The sequence below is a fragment of the Pogona vitticeps genome, chromosome 9, assembly GCF_051106095.1.
Source record: "Pogona vitticeps strain Pit_001003342236 chromosome 9, PviZW2.1, whole genome shotgun sequence".
NCBI classification, from domain to species: Eukaryota; Metazoa; Chordata; class Lepidosauria; order Squamata; family Agamidae; genus Pogona; species Pogona vitticeps.
The window spans coordinates 9,027,278-9,042,132 of NC_135791.1; the positions used below are offsets into that span (position 1 = coordinate 9,027,278).

At 45.8% G+C, this 14,855-nt stretch overlaps 1 protein-coding gene across 3 annotated transcripts in view; it reads left to right on the forward strand.

Moving 5' to 3' along the window:
- The window catches only part of FGR (FGR proto-oncogene, Src family tyrosine kinase), a 55,938-nt gene continuing 41,083 nt past the window's right edge, over positions 1-14,855 (forward strand). For 2 of the 3 annotated variants that reach the window (XM_072980266.2, XM_072980268.2), the window contains exon 1: positions 1-143. The gene's annotated coding sequence lies outside the window, so the exon portion shown is untranslated. Of the gene's footprint in view, positions 144-7,547; positions 7,614-14,855 lie in introns of those variants that run through there. The other variant, XM_072980267.2, reaches the window with a different exon arrangement.

The following is a 14,855-nucleotide window of genomic DNA, read 5'->3' on the forward strand; positions in this document are numbered from 1 at the left end:
CCGGCACAGAGCGGGGAGGGGGAAGCCGAGCGCCGCACTCCAAGGCGAGAGGAGCGGCTTTAAGCGGCGGCGGCGGCCGCTGCTCCGCACTCCGCGCAAAGAAGGGGGGACGAGCAAGCCGGCCGAGGGTGAGGCAGCCAAAGGTAAGGCGGGCGGGATGCGCATCGCGGGGCCCCGCTCACGGATGCGATGGTGCGCCTGTTTGGGGCGCGGGGGGGGGGGGAGCAGGGAGAGAGCAGCTGGTCTCGGGCGCAAGCGGCTCGGCGCCTTTCCGGAGCGCGCTTCTCCATCGAGGCGAGGTGCCAGCCGCTGTGTGCCAGGCGGGATGCGGGGGAGGAAGGGCGCGGGGCGTTCCGGGAACCGCCCGGCCCTCTCCGGCGCGCTGCGGGGCTTTGCCGGCTGCGATGGGAGCGCGGGGCCTGGGGCGGAGGGGCGCGCGGGAGGAAACGCGCGCCCGGCGAGGGGGTTCGCGGAGGCGGGAGGAGGAACCACAACAAAGGCTCCGGGAGAGACCGGCGAGCGCGCGCCTCCGGGGCGGGAGGCTTTCGCTCCAGCGGCGGCGGCGCCGGGGCGCCCGGGCTCCGGCGGGTTCCCGGAACTGCAGTGTGACGGCGGCTGGGAGAGGAGGAGGAGGGGAAGATGGATGTGGCGGGCAGCGCTGTCATGCCCGGGAGCCCTCCTAGCCGCCCCCAGTGCGCAAGGCAAGGGCTCGGGCGACGGTGCGGAAGGAGAGGAAGCCGGGGGGCGGTGGGTGGCTGGGCGGGCTCCCCCCGCAAGGGCCAAGCCCGGTTCCACTCCCCGCCCTCGCCGGCCGGCCTCCCCAGAGTTCCGCCTTGTGCCCCCCTCACCCGAGAGAACCGGAGGCCAACCGGGCCCCGGCAACCCACCAAGCTCAGGCGACTGCGCACAGGAAGCGCATTGTGGCTGCCTCTCCGAGCCAGGCTGCGGGGCGAGGGGGGGGGGGGACGACGACGTGGTTCCTCCCCGCCACACTCCGGCGTTGGCATTCTTGGAACAGCGGGCCGGACACCTGTGGCCACCGGGCTGCCTTGCCCTGCCCGCGTCCCGTTTTGGGGCTGCCGAGGGTGGGGGCGTCGGCCGTTACTTGCCCTTCGTGCCCGGGCTGCCCTCCTCGGCTCCCGCCACGGCCTGCCACTGCCCTCCTTTGGCTTTCAGACCCATAACCCGCCCCTCCGCGACGCCTTCGCCTCCCGCCCTCGACCTCTCTGAGGGGAATTCTCTCTTTGCCCCGCCCCCCACCCCATCCCCCCTCCGGGCACGTTGTTCTCTCATGGCTGAAGGCCGCCTTGGGAAAGTTGGTCCCCCTCGTCCTCTCCACACCTGGACTCTCAGGAGACCAAGAGTTGTGGCCGGACTTTCGGTGGAGAGGAGGGGGGGGAAAGAGGGAATAAAGTATTCCAGCTTCTCTTTCTTCTCCCGCCCACTCTCGCTCGCCCCCAGGTGACCTTTAGTTCCTCTTAGGTGCTTCCTCGTTTTCGTTATTTCTCGTTCAAAGTGCCTCTTTCCCCCAAATTGGGAGGTTTCACCCGTAAACGACCTCCTTCCACCTCAGGCAAAACCGAAAGAAACAAAACAAAATCATACCAAAAAAAAAAAAAAAGGACTACCATATGTGGTACCTTAAAGACTAATCATGGTTTTTGCTTTGTTTCTCTGGATGTTGCCTGGTGCGCGTGCACAAACTACCATGGGCTACCTCTTCTAAAACTCTTTCTGCCTCTTGCCCAACGCTAGCCAATTCTTTCTGATAGAAATCCTGGTTTTCCTAGCCAGATGTGGAATTGTGGCGTAGCTAACAGGGCCCATGGGGCACATGGGTGAGAGGGTCTGAGAGGAGAGGGTTATTATGGCTGCTTTTTGTACAGGCTGCTTCCTCCCCAGCTTTAATCAGATATGAGTATTTTCTGTCACATATATATGTTTCCCTGGGCCACAAAGCATATATCTACCAATAATAATAATAATAATATTTCAGGAGGACAGCCTTGGGGGCGGAGGAATCCTTTCAGCTTAATGGTAGAACAGAACTTTGGAAAGTTACTTTGGGATAGTTACAACTCTCAGAACACCTCAGCCAGCTTGGCCGTGGTCTGCAGCTCGTAGTCCAAAACTGTCACTCAGCTCTCTGATAAAGCATCTGTTTGTTGTGCAGAAGGTGTCAGCAAATTCAGATGAAGCTGGCAAAGATACCTGTCTGAAACCTGGGGACCCAGGCTCACCGGGAAGCAATGTTCAACAGCCACCGGAAGCAGTACATCTGGGGAGGGAAGCCATGTTGACGTGTTTGAGGACATGCCTGTAGATATCACATGTTCAGCTTGAGTCCCCTGAGATAGCTTACTGTCCTCGGGTGCAGTGAAGGGCACTATCATGATAACAGTGTTTCAGTCAGATATAGCCTGACGTCTGGTTGGATTTTGTATGTCCTTTGTCTCTTAACATCTTTCTGGTGGTGATTTTTGGACCCTAAACACTCATTCTCCCTTTCTCAGAGCCCCCAAAAGTTTCCCAAGGATGAAAGGGATCTCTAGGGAGCCTCAGAACGTAGGGGGTGGGGTTGGGAAATTATAATTAGTGACAAAAAGCCACAACTAATGACACCATCAGTCTTTCGTGCCCAGAGCTGCACCAGCAGAATTTCAGCCAATGAATTTTCAGTGTTGATCATGAATAGCGATGTTAATGTTTCCCAAATTCTATACCCAATCAGAGTGCAAACATGTAAATAATTGCTATTTTTCTATAGTCGTGTAACACGTGTCATCAAAGTACAGAAAACAATGATCAAGCCACTTGCTCAGACTACTGTCCAGTTGTTAATTTTGGATGGGCAACTTTAAGATCAGTACTTTCTCTTCTTATTGCTCTTTGTTTTAAAATCAGATTTTGATAATCCTTCAAAGAGAATACATCTTTAAATGAAGAATTGTATTATGGACACATGCAATAACAGGGTGAAAAAAAAGGATCTTAACCAACAGAGGAATTTCATGATGCTGATGACAAAGAAGATTTTCTTACGCCCCCTAAAAATTACTCAAAGTAGATTAAATTTTCATACTTGGAAGTAATTTCTGTGTACCAACTGTACAGTAAACCAGATATTCTTTTAATGAACACAGCATGCACATGTTTGAACATGGATATTTCCCTGTAAAATATTCATGGCTAGCTGCTCTTGTCTACCACGCATCTTGCAGGCAGATGCCTCAGTTTCACCATATGTGAGCCATTCAGAAATGCCACGATACCCATGCAGTTTGTACTCAGGAAATCACTAAGTACAAGATGTAGCATCTTAAGCAAACCCCCGCAATTTCTTCATGCAGTGAAGACTTCCCCCACTCTTGTAGTCTCATCAAGATTTTCAGTGGCATTTTGGAGGTACAGTATGGGCTTCTAGAACTGTGTGAATGGCTTCATAAAAGAATGTTCATTTACTCAATGCTCTGTAAACATAAAGATAAGCTTGGGAAAAATTGCTTCTCTATGGAGCTCCATAATACATTACAATTCATCAATAGACAATATTATTTTCAGAGTGCAAGGTGCTCTGCAATGCTTATCCAATTAATTCTGGAGTGTGACACCTTCACATTTTGTTCCTGGAAGACTCTGGTCCCAACCAGATAGGCGGGATATAAATTAAATAAATAAATAAATAAATTCTTTTGGACTGGATTTTCAAAAGCTGAAGTCTTCCCCTAGCTTACAGTGTGGGGATCAGACTGCTAAAAACCTCCATTTTTGAGCAATTAATCCACCCTCTCCAACCTGATGCAGGACATTGAAAGTGACAGTGTTCCCAACAGGTTGCTTTACATCCTCTGTAGTCAAGGTGGGGTACATCTTCCAGCCCAAAGGCCACATTCCACTTCTCAAGTGGCCTTGGGGGACGCATCCCCATGGTGCGTGGGGTCCAAAGGCAATGTTATCATCACCTGGCCTCCAGCAACCACTCCATCTTCCTGCTCCCCTCTGTCTGGACGGGGGCAGGCTTGTGCTTAGGCACATGGGACTTCTCTTCCCTCCTTGGTTACCAGAGAGCTTGCATCACTTTTTGGTCTAGAGAGCCAGAGTGAGACCTTAGGAAGGCAAGGTTTGGTGCCAAGAGGACCCTTCTCCCAGTTTCACCTACTGACCTCCAAGGAGGAGAAAGAGCACTGCTCCTTTGATTCCAGCACCAAACAGGTGTGCCTCCTAATATTTATTTGAAATCCACCCTTCCTTAAACTTAAGTCCATTCGATCTTGTGCTGTCTCCTAGGGCAACAGAACAGGAGTCTTTAAAGGAGTCCTCTATGTGACAACCAAGAGCCAATGCCCAAATCCAGTCTCCAGTTATGCGCAATGGGTAGACTGTACACATATGCTCATATGTGCTTCCAGTTTCTGATTGTGATTTCCTTAGTCCTGGCCTTTCCGTCACATTCATTCATTCATTCATTCATTCATTCATTCATTCATTCATTCATTCATTCATTCATTCATTCATTCAATTTTAATACTGCCCACCTGGCTGCCAAGGCCAATCTGGATGGTTCAGACAGAGAATAGAACAATAATCAGCAACAATAAATTAAAATAAAGTAACATCAAAGTGATATAAAAATAAACATACACTAAACAATATAAATTAGAAACATTATAAACTACAAAATACAGTGGTGCCCTGCATAGCGACAATAATCCGTGCAGCCAAAATCGTTGCTATATGGATTCATCTCTATGCGAAATAAAAAAGCCCATAGGAATGCATTAAAACTCGTTTAATGTGTTCCTATGGGCAAAAAAAATTACCTGTATGCGAAAATCCTCCATACGGCTGCCATTTTCGCTGCCCGGTAAGCGAAGAATGGGCGTGAAAACACAGTGGGTGGCCATTTTTTAAAAACCTGGCAGCCATTTTGGAACCGCCAATCAGCTGTTGGGAAAACATTGTTATGCAAAAATCGGTAAGCAAAACAGCTTACCAATCATTGCAGAGCGATATTTTCCCATTAGAAACATTGTTACGCGATCACACAAACGATCGCAAAAAAATCATCGCTATGCAGATTCGTCGTTAAACGAGGCACCCGTTAAGCGAGCACCACTGTACAGAACAAAAATAACATTTAATCACCACTTGGCTGGTTGAGAAGGCACTAGATGTTGTTGGTTTAACCTGTTTGCTTTGCACACTTTTCTTTTCTGCATTTAGCCCTTCTCTCAGACCTCCCATTTCATCTGTTTGTAGAACACAGGTGGGCAATCTATGGCCCTCCAAGTGTTTTTGGACTACTGCTGGACTACTCTCAGCTCTAGCCAGCATAGCCAATGGTAAGGGAAGTTGAAGCAGCTCAAGCAACATTTGTCATAGAATCAGGAAGTAACTGACATGACTTTTTAACATTGCTAGGAGTTCGGAAGAATTTAGTTAGAAAGATACCAGTTTTTGCAATAACTAAGACGTGGCACTGCGGGTTAAACCACAGAAGGCTCTGTGCTGCAAGGTTGGAAGACCAGCAATCATAAGATCAAATCCACGTGACGGAGTGAGTTCTCGTCACTTGCCCCAGCTCCTGCCAACCTAGCAGTTTGAAAGTATGTAAAAATGTGAGTAGATAAATAGGTACCACCACGGTGAGAAGGTATCGGTGTTCCGTGTCTAGTTGTGCTGGTTACGTGATCATGGAAACTGTCTACAGACAAACGCTGGCTCTACAGCTTGGAAACGGGGATGAGCACCATGCTCTAGAGTCGGACACGACTGGACTAAATGTGAAGGGGAACATATACCTTTACTTTAAGGCACAACTAATGTATATAATAAAATGAGAGCTTTTCATATAATGTGGGCAGCTTTCACAAACATACTGAACTCATAGAGAAGCTGACCCTTGGAAATGATGGCCGTCACCTTACATGAAGTACATTAGGCTTCTAAGGATGGAACTAGACAGGAATGATGTCCCAGGTTGATTTGTTTCTTTTTGAAGCTTCCTTTCCAAGTAGCAAGTTATTTATTACTTATTGGCTTTTGAAATTCAACCTCGTGATACCCTCATTACCCCAAAGTAGCTACTTGCAGGCAACTGTGTTATTTGTAACTTGTTAGTTCTAAGCTCTGCACTAAACATACCAAGTTCAATGGAAAGGATCTCTCTCTCTTGTTTGCCTTTGGCATTTGATTTTAGTTTTGGCTTATTAACGGCATCCGAAAGCCTGGAGCAGGATTTGGTGGGTGGGTGAGCGAAGCATCAAGAGGCCATAGCAGTAGGAGTTCCTCCATCTGGGGCTGGAAATAAGGGGCAAGGAGGTGTTCTTTATTCTTAAAGCAAACACTGGCTACGTGCATTAGTTGGTGATCACAGACATTTCTATAATGAAACAAAGAGTCAATGGTATGGCTCCTCTGGGTGAGAGATTGGAAGAAGGAACATGGGATTCCTTCAGAAACCTGCTCTTCTATACAGAAGGCAAATGTGGCTCGTGTCAAGGCCAGCGTTGGCTGCCTGCCACCATGTCTGCTGTTTACATCATTCTGTTTCACTTCCGAACATTTCCCTTGCACAGAAAGCTGTAGGGAGAGCCAGCTCTTGCTAGAGATGGAGCGAGCATCTTCCTGTCTCTGCCACTGACTCATTCCATGGCCTTGGGCAAGATGTTTCCTTTTCCTGTGCGTCTACCGTCTCAGTGAGCGCCTTTGATAGTGAGATGGTTGTTCACAGTGTTCTCCCTCAGATACCCTGGAGACCCTTAGGTTGAAATAGTTGGCTAAAAGTTGGAAGAGTGCAGAAACTCCCCACCCACCCAAGAAAGAAAGAAAAAGAGAAGGAAAAGCCAAAACAAAAGTTATGTTTTCTGTGGGTGAGGAAGATGCAGTATTCAAGCAGAAGTGCTTCAGGGTTTCTCTTTAATCCAGATGTTCGAGATGTTGTGAGAAGAGGACTTTTATAGAAACACATCTGACAGATGTAAAACAGAAGGAGTAAAATATCATCTGTGCATGTATAGCTCATCCTCTATAATGGATTGCATGTGATGCATTTTGTCCTTCCTCTGTAAATTTTAATTAAGGAAGGGTTGGGCAATTTGTGGTCTTCAGATGATGTTCGGTTGCCCCTCCCATCAGCCCTAGTTCACATTGCCAGTGATGAAGAACGTTTGGAGGCACAAATGCATAAGGTCTGTGTCAGCTGGGCCAGATTTGGAGAAGCTACGGGCAGCTGGATATTTGGCCTTTTTTGATAAATTTGAAATTGAAAAGTATGCATTTAAAGTGTATTTTGGAAATTCTAAGAATAAATAAAAATACCTGTGAGATCCTGTGCATGTTAACTTGGAATTGAGCCCTACTGAGTTCATCCATATTGGTGAATATGGGATTGAGACATAAATCTTCATTCAGTGGGGCTTTATATCTTTACACTTGGTGTTACTGAAAGTGAAACAATCTCACCCACCCCCTGTATCTTGGTTTTTCTCTCCACACGTAAAAATATAAATTAAACTCTTCTTCCTCTTTAATGACTTTGTGGATAACACACACAGTACTATGTATGTCAGATTGATTTCCCCTGGAGTCCTTTCTTCTTTACTAAAATCCAGGTAGGCTGTTTATAATTGTTTAAAAAATGCATGTGTTTAAGTGAAAGTTAAGTAAACGTGTAAATGAGTAATAGCTGTTTTTCCCCCCTGTGCTGTGTGCTATGTGGTTACTAACTCAGCCGTCTATTAGAAGGGCTGTCAAGATTAACAAACTTTAGCTGAAAGTGTCTTTTATTTCAAGCATGGACCAGTTTCTGTTTACAGATGGAGACCCAGAAGAAGGGAGGGCAAAGGTCTTGAAATTGCCCATCCATCGTTTGCCCCTAGAGAGCAGACAGATCAGGGATACAGGTTATCTGTCTGTAGTCTTTCTCATCATCACGAGATATATTGTATTTCAGTGAAATAAAATGGACCCATGTGATCAATACAAAATAAAATGCAAGAGTAGGTAATATCTTCACAGTAGGTATCACTTACTCTGGCATTTGCATTTTATTGTATTTCAGATTGATTGATTGATTGATTGATTGATTGATTGATTGATTGATTGATTGATTGATTGATTTATTTATTTATTTATTTATTTATTTATTTATTTATTTATTTATTATGCTATTGGAATTGTTTCTAAATTTTCATCTCTACATTCAGATTAGAATATACAGATTTTAAGCAAATGTATCTCCCTTCCCCCTTTTGGTGATGTTTTTCCTCTTTACCGGGTGATATGCAGTTCACCTTAGAAGATACAGCAGCTCATCTAGATTCTAGTAGATAGAGACATGTCTGGGATCTTGTACTGAAACGTGTCTCCCAGCTGGGAAAGTGAGAGAATAGGCGGGTTTAATTTCATTGTCTTTGGTCACTAGTGCCCATTTACATTGGTTCTGCACATGGGAGTAACAGAAAAACCAGAATATGGTCAGAATTGGAGTGGAAATGGCCAACGTAGAATCACTGATACAGTATATATTCTCTTAACATGGCCTTCCTTGTAGAATGTCTAACTTACTGATTGACCAGTGGGACCAACATGGGGGGATTTTACACCCCTAGAGATTGCACATCACTAATTAAAATAAATAAAGCTACACAGTTTGGCTACCTGGATGTGAGGGAAATCTCACAAGATCTCTTTCCTGATCCATCATGGACAGCTGAGAACCCATTAACTGATAAGTGAAGTTTTGATATTTTGCCCCAATGTGCATTGCTTTACATTTTCTTATATTGAAACGCATTTGCCATTTTGCCACCCATTCTCCCAGTTTGGAGAGATCCTTCTGGAACTCTTCACAATCCCTTCTGGTCTTCACCACCTGGAAAAGTTTCATGTCATCTGCAAACTTGGCCACCTCACTGCTTATCTCTGTCTCCAGGTCATTGACGAACAGGTTGAAAAGCACCTGGGGCACATCGTTTTTCACCTCTCTCCACAGTGAAAATTGTCCACTGACACCTACTCTCTGTTTCCTGGTTCTCCACCAATTCTCAATCCACAAGAGGACCTCCTCTCTTATAATAATAATAATAATAATAATAATAATAATAATAATAATAATAATAATAATAATAATAATAATAATAATAATAATAATAATAATAATAATAATAATAATAATATTATTATTATTATTATTATTATTATTATTATTATTATTATTTCGTGTCATTGTAAGTACTGTATATACACAGTATACCCATACAACGAAATTCACAGACACCCAGAGACCAGACACATGCACACACATAAAATTCCCCAAACACTCCCCACCCACTAAAAGTCCCCCACTAAAAATACAAACATCTACACCGCAGGCCAAGTAACACAGTCCAACTAATTATTCACTACTGGTGGTCTTTAAGCTCATTATCCCCTGACTGTGGAGTTTTCTAAGCAGCCTTTGGTGCGGGACCGCATCAAATGCCTTCTGAAAATCCACTTAAATTTTACTGAAATTTGGCTTATTATATCTTAATGTCTATGTATTTGTAGAAATTAGCACATGCAATTGTATGCATCCCTTATCATTTTTCTTTCATGTTCCATATCTCCTTTTTCAGGAATGGAGATGTGGCCACCTATATGCACCCCTTTCCGTTGTCTATTTCCCCCTCTAATGAAGCAGGCAGATTTGACCAGTGACTGAACATTGCTTCTCATGGGCCATTTCTGTGGCCAGAGTCAGTCCCATCCCCCATGCCATCCTCAGTCCTGCTCAGCTTCCTTCTTGCAATAGCAATGAACAGACCGGAATCTTGCGGCTTCCTGTCTCCATTCTGTTTCCCACCAGTGAACGCCTTCTGCTCCCCTCCACCACTTCCTCCCTTGCTTGTGTTTGGTCAAGCCCTCTTTTGCTTTAGAGACCTCATGATTAGACCTTCTGTTTCAGAGACGTTTAGCAAACTCCACTACTCTGTGTATACAGACATCTGCATCCTCCTCATCTGCAGCGCAGCGCACGTCTTAGTGAAAACTGATTAAAATTGCCCAAGTGTAAATGTCAGCGTTTATTAGCCAGTTCGTCTCGGCGGGGGACGTGGTGGCGCTGCGGGCTAACCCGCAGAAGCCTGTGCTGCAGGGTCAGAAGACCAAGCAGTCGTAAGATCGAATCCATGCAATGGAGTGAGCGCCTGTCACTTGTCCCAGCTCCCGCCAACCTAGAGGTTCGAAAGCATGCAAATGCAAGTAGATAAATAGGGACCACCTCGGTGGGAAGGTAAATGGCGTTCCGTGTCTAAGTCGCACTGGCCATGTGACCACAGAAGATTGTCTTCAGACAAAACGCTGGCTCTATGGCTTGGAAACGGGGATGAATACCGCCCCCTAGAGTCGAACACGACTGGACAAAAATTGTCGAGGGGAACCTTTACCTTTACCTCTCTCTCTTTGTCATTTCACAAACTGTGGACCAGGGTAAGGGTGGGAGACTGAACAGCAAGAGGCCAAAATTATACTCAAGAGGTGTAAGGTTTGAACTATAGTGTGGACAGAATTGTTTCCTGAAGCTTTGAGGACATGATTCTTAATCAGAAAAAGGTTTAGGCCCTGGAAAGCAGACTGACCAACACAAACATCTGCTCCATTTCTTCCTCATAGTAATGGAATATATTGATTTCTTCCACTTAGAATATATAATCCAAAGACTTTAAATGGGGAGAGGGCTCTCTAGCGGAGGATATATTTTAGGGCTTTTGCAACGTGCTCTCCGCATAACATTATGTCTAGTCCTCAGAGTGGCGCAAGAGTCAGATTGGATGCATTATGAGGGCTAATTGAGAAGAGAATCTCTTACATCTTTTTTTCTAAGGAGGCAGCTATTCTGGTGGGACTAATAAAGAAAGTCTGTCCCTGTCCTTGAGCAAATATTTGTTCCACTGGAGGAAAACACACAGCTACAGACTTTATGTACTTGCATATTTTTTAGAAAACAACCATTTTAGAGGAAGGATGATTTAGATCAGAAACAGAGGGTTGTTATGGTTAGGTGCCATAAACCCACCTCGAGATTATTGTGACCCTATGAATGAGTGACCTCTAAAATGTCCTTTCATTAACAGCCTTGCTGAGCTGTTGCAAATTCAAGTTCATGGCTTCCTTTATCAAGCCAATCCATTTCATATTTGGTTTTCCTCTTCCCATTGCCTTCAATATGCATTGAGTCTGATCCCACTGACAATTAAAAAAAACACACTCTTGTATTGTATTCTGCTTTTTTTTTTAAAAAGGTTCAGATTTAGACATACACACTAGGTATGTGGACGTATGGTGTAGTGTGTCAGGACCCTATCACCCCTCACCAGCACAGCTGGTGGGAGTGTGGGGACGTGCATACCGACACATTTATTCTGGCAGTGAAATCAGTCCCATTGTTCTCTTTTCCAATGAGCCTTGCCTTCTGATGATGTTTCAAGAGTACAACAACCTCAGTTTCTTCATTTTTGCTCCAGAGTTGAGGCAGATGGTGGTTGTGGAGAATGGAGTAAAGTGGCTGTTTCGTCACTTCTCCAAGTCTGCTTTTTGAGACAAGAGGCTCACTGATTATTGTGGTAAAGTTGGCCCTATAAGCTTCCCAGTGAATGACTTTTCCAGGGACAGGGAAGAGGAGGGCTAGCATACATACAGTCCTCTGTCTTCCAAAATTTGCCTCTTGGTTCTGTGGTTCACACACTTGTCAATACATGCTAAATTCTCAAATCTCCCACCTCCTCCAGCCATCTCCTGGCTGGTGGATGCCACAAAAGGACAATAATTTCATTTAATGCAATTGACAATTCAATTTGTTACAACATATATTTACGTCAGGTTAGTTTCAGGTTCAGGAAGAAGTGGAACTTCCAGTCTCGTGGGCCAAACTAACTTGGATGGCTTTGGGTATTGTAGACCTAAATTTGGGTGGTTTGCTGACATGCTGCACTATTTCTCTCTCTTTTCAGGCAGCACAGTGTCTAGGAGTGGCTCTGATTTTGTTCATTGTTGTATAGGATGCAGTCATTGGCCATATGAAAATATTAAAAGATTCCAGTGACAATGATACTTAACATCAACAACCTTGAATTGGAAAGAGAAGTTGACTAGATGCTAAATACAGTCAAAGTGTTGTGGTTGGGAATCAAAGATCTGTTGTGTCTTGCACGACAATTATTGTGCACACCCTATTTTTAAAAATACATTCTTTTAACCTGAGCAGTGCTGACTTTTTAAATTTGTTTGATTACCTACTTATTACATTTATATCCTGATTTTCCGTCACAGAGTTCAAGGTGGCATGTAGAGTTGGCCACACACCACTGGTTTGGTGGTTCATGCCGGTTTGTTCGTTCAGTGCTTCAAAGCCCCTCCTTCTCTAGTGGTTGCCCAATCAGAAGCAGTGCCTGGAGAAGGCAGGGCAGGTGAAGCCAGGGTTCTGCCTCTGAGTGGATGCCTGCCCTTAGGAGGCTGGACTTTGAAATACCCAAGCCAGTTCGGACAATAAAATGAACTGTTAAACCCATGCTTCGTACTCATCTCTGGTGGCATAGAGGGCTTTTCCTCCTTACCTCCACAAAAGCCCTGTGTGATCAGTCAGGCTCATAGAGTGTGACTCTACAAAGATCATTCATTAACCTTCATAGCGATTTCAACCCAGGTGTTCTGAATTCAAGTCCAGCACTCTGAACTACACTCCTACACCATGATGGCTCTCAGTTAAAATTCTGTGCAGAGATCTCATGCTTCAGAGTGACCTTCAGTTCACCCAGCAACAAACAAAGGTTAGATTGACCGGATCTCGGACAGCCTTAGATACGAGCTGGGGAACACCAAACCTATTGCTCTCCAGAGCATAGCATGGGAAAGGATGGGGATACTGGGAGTTTTGCTCCCAAATGCCAGCTTTTCCAAACTCTGCTACCAATGTATTGAGCTGGAACTTCCATCAGTCACTATGCTGTTGGAATAGCAACCAGCATTTTATGCCTTCAAGAGGTTTTGGTGGGAGGAACTTCGGGTAAATGTCAGTCACTAAGAATAGCCAATTGTTTCCCTCTGTTGCTCAGATCAGATTTTGCGCCTTTAAAAAAACCCCTCAGGTCTTATATACACTATTGATTAACCCCCCCCATATATGCATAGGGGGTTTTCACTGTGATTTGAAAGTCATGTGACTGTCACGTGGTATATGATTCACTGTCTGCATCTCCTTGATGGAACGGTTAAGGTGCTGAATCTTTGTTGTGCTTCTCCTGGGGAAATTGTAATATGTTTTAAGGTGTGTTGTGGGAGGGGGCTATGGAGGCTTTTAAAATAATTTCCTTAGAGCTTTGCTTGCTTTGCCCTCATGCTGGCCACTCATCCCAACTGCTGTGGTGAGGGGGAGGGAGAGAACAGAGCGGCTTGTCCTTCTAGAAACCCTGAGTGCTCCTCTGCCTCTAAGAAGGCTCCAGCTCTTCCCATTTCCACCCACAGAATGCAACAGAGACATGAGGGGTGTGTGGCTTTGCAGTGGTGCAAAAATACTGATCTGAGCATGGATTTTGACATGGAGTCATCCCCAAACCGTGGTCCAATCTGTGGGCAAAGATGGTTCCTATGATTGAGATTGTTTTGGGGATGAGCCTACATAAAAATCATGTGGATCCCGGAGGATCTGTGGCCCTGATTCATTTTCCTCTCCTCTGATCCTGCCCCGGGAGTGTCTTCCTCATCCTCTCAGGCTCCCTGCACCTGCCCTTCCTTCCTTCCTTCCTTCCTTCCTTCCTTCCTTCCTTCCTTCCTTCCTTCCTTCCTTCCTTCCTTCCTTCCTTCCTTCCTTCCTTCCTTCCTTCCTTCCTTCCTTCCTTCCTTCCTTCCTTCCTTCCTTCCTTCCTTCCTTCCTTCCCTCCCTCCCTCCCTCCCTCCCTCCCTCCCTCCCTCCCTCCTTCCTTCCTTCCTTCCTTCCTTCCTTCCTTCCTTCCTTCCTTCCTTCCTTCCTTCCTTCCTTCCTTCCTTCCTTCCTTCCTTCCTTCCTTCCTTCCTTCCTTCCTTCCTTCCTTCCTTCCTTCCTTCCTTCCTTCCTTCCTTCCCCCATGGCTCTTGTTGCTGGGCCCCCCTCGCAACCTCTGCTAGTGACCCCAGGAGACCGATGTGGTTGGGCAAGGAGGGCAAGCGAGGGGACAAGAAGGGAAGGAGTGGGGGGGGGAGGCAAAGGGCGGTCAGGCAGGGAACCATTTATGGCAGGAGAGCAAGGCACATTGGGCGATTTGAGATATTAGACTGCAGTTCAGCCCTGAGCTGAAACAAACAGACCCTGCGAGGAGGAGGTTAAACGATTGCTCTTCTGAACAGAATAACACAAGTCCAGGGGTGGGAACGGGGGGGAGGTCCCACTGTGCATTGTGTTATCAACTTTGTCAACATCAATGCAATTGCAGTTCAGCAGGGTTCATATAGCAGTCCTGTTACCAGTATAATCAGGACCTCAGTCAGAGTCTTTCAGGTTTCAGCGTCAGTCTTAGAAATGTGTATATTAGAATCTGTTAGTGTTCAGCAATGTCTGTGTCGGAGGCAAGTTAGCAATGACATTGGTTGTTGTGGGTTTTTCGGGCTCTTTGGCCGTGTTCTGAAAGTTGTTCTTCCTGACATTTCTCCAGTCTCTATGGCCGGCATCTTCAGAGGACTGGAGTAGGAACTCTGTCCATGCATGTCCAGAGCATGGACAGATCAGATCCAGGCTGTGAAAGCCTTCGCGAATACATAGCAATAACATTGTTCCCGCGTTCTGAGTGTTTCTGTAACCAATCAGCAACTGAAGAAACTAATGAAGCTAGCCGGTTAAGCTA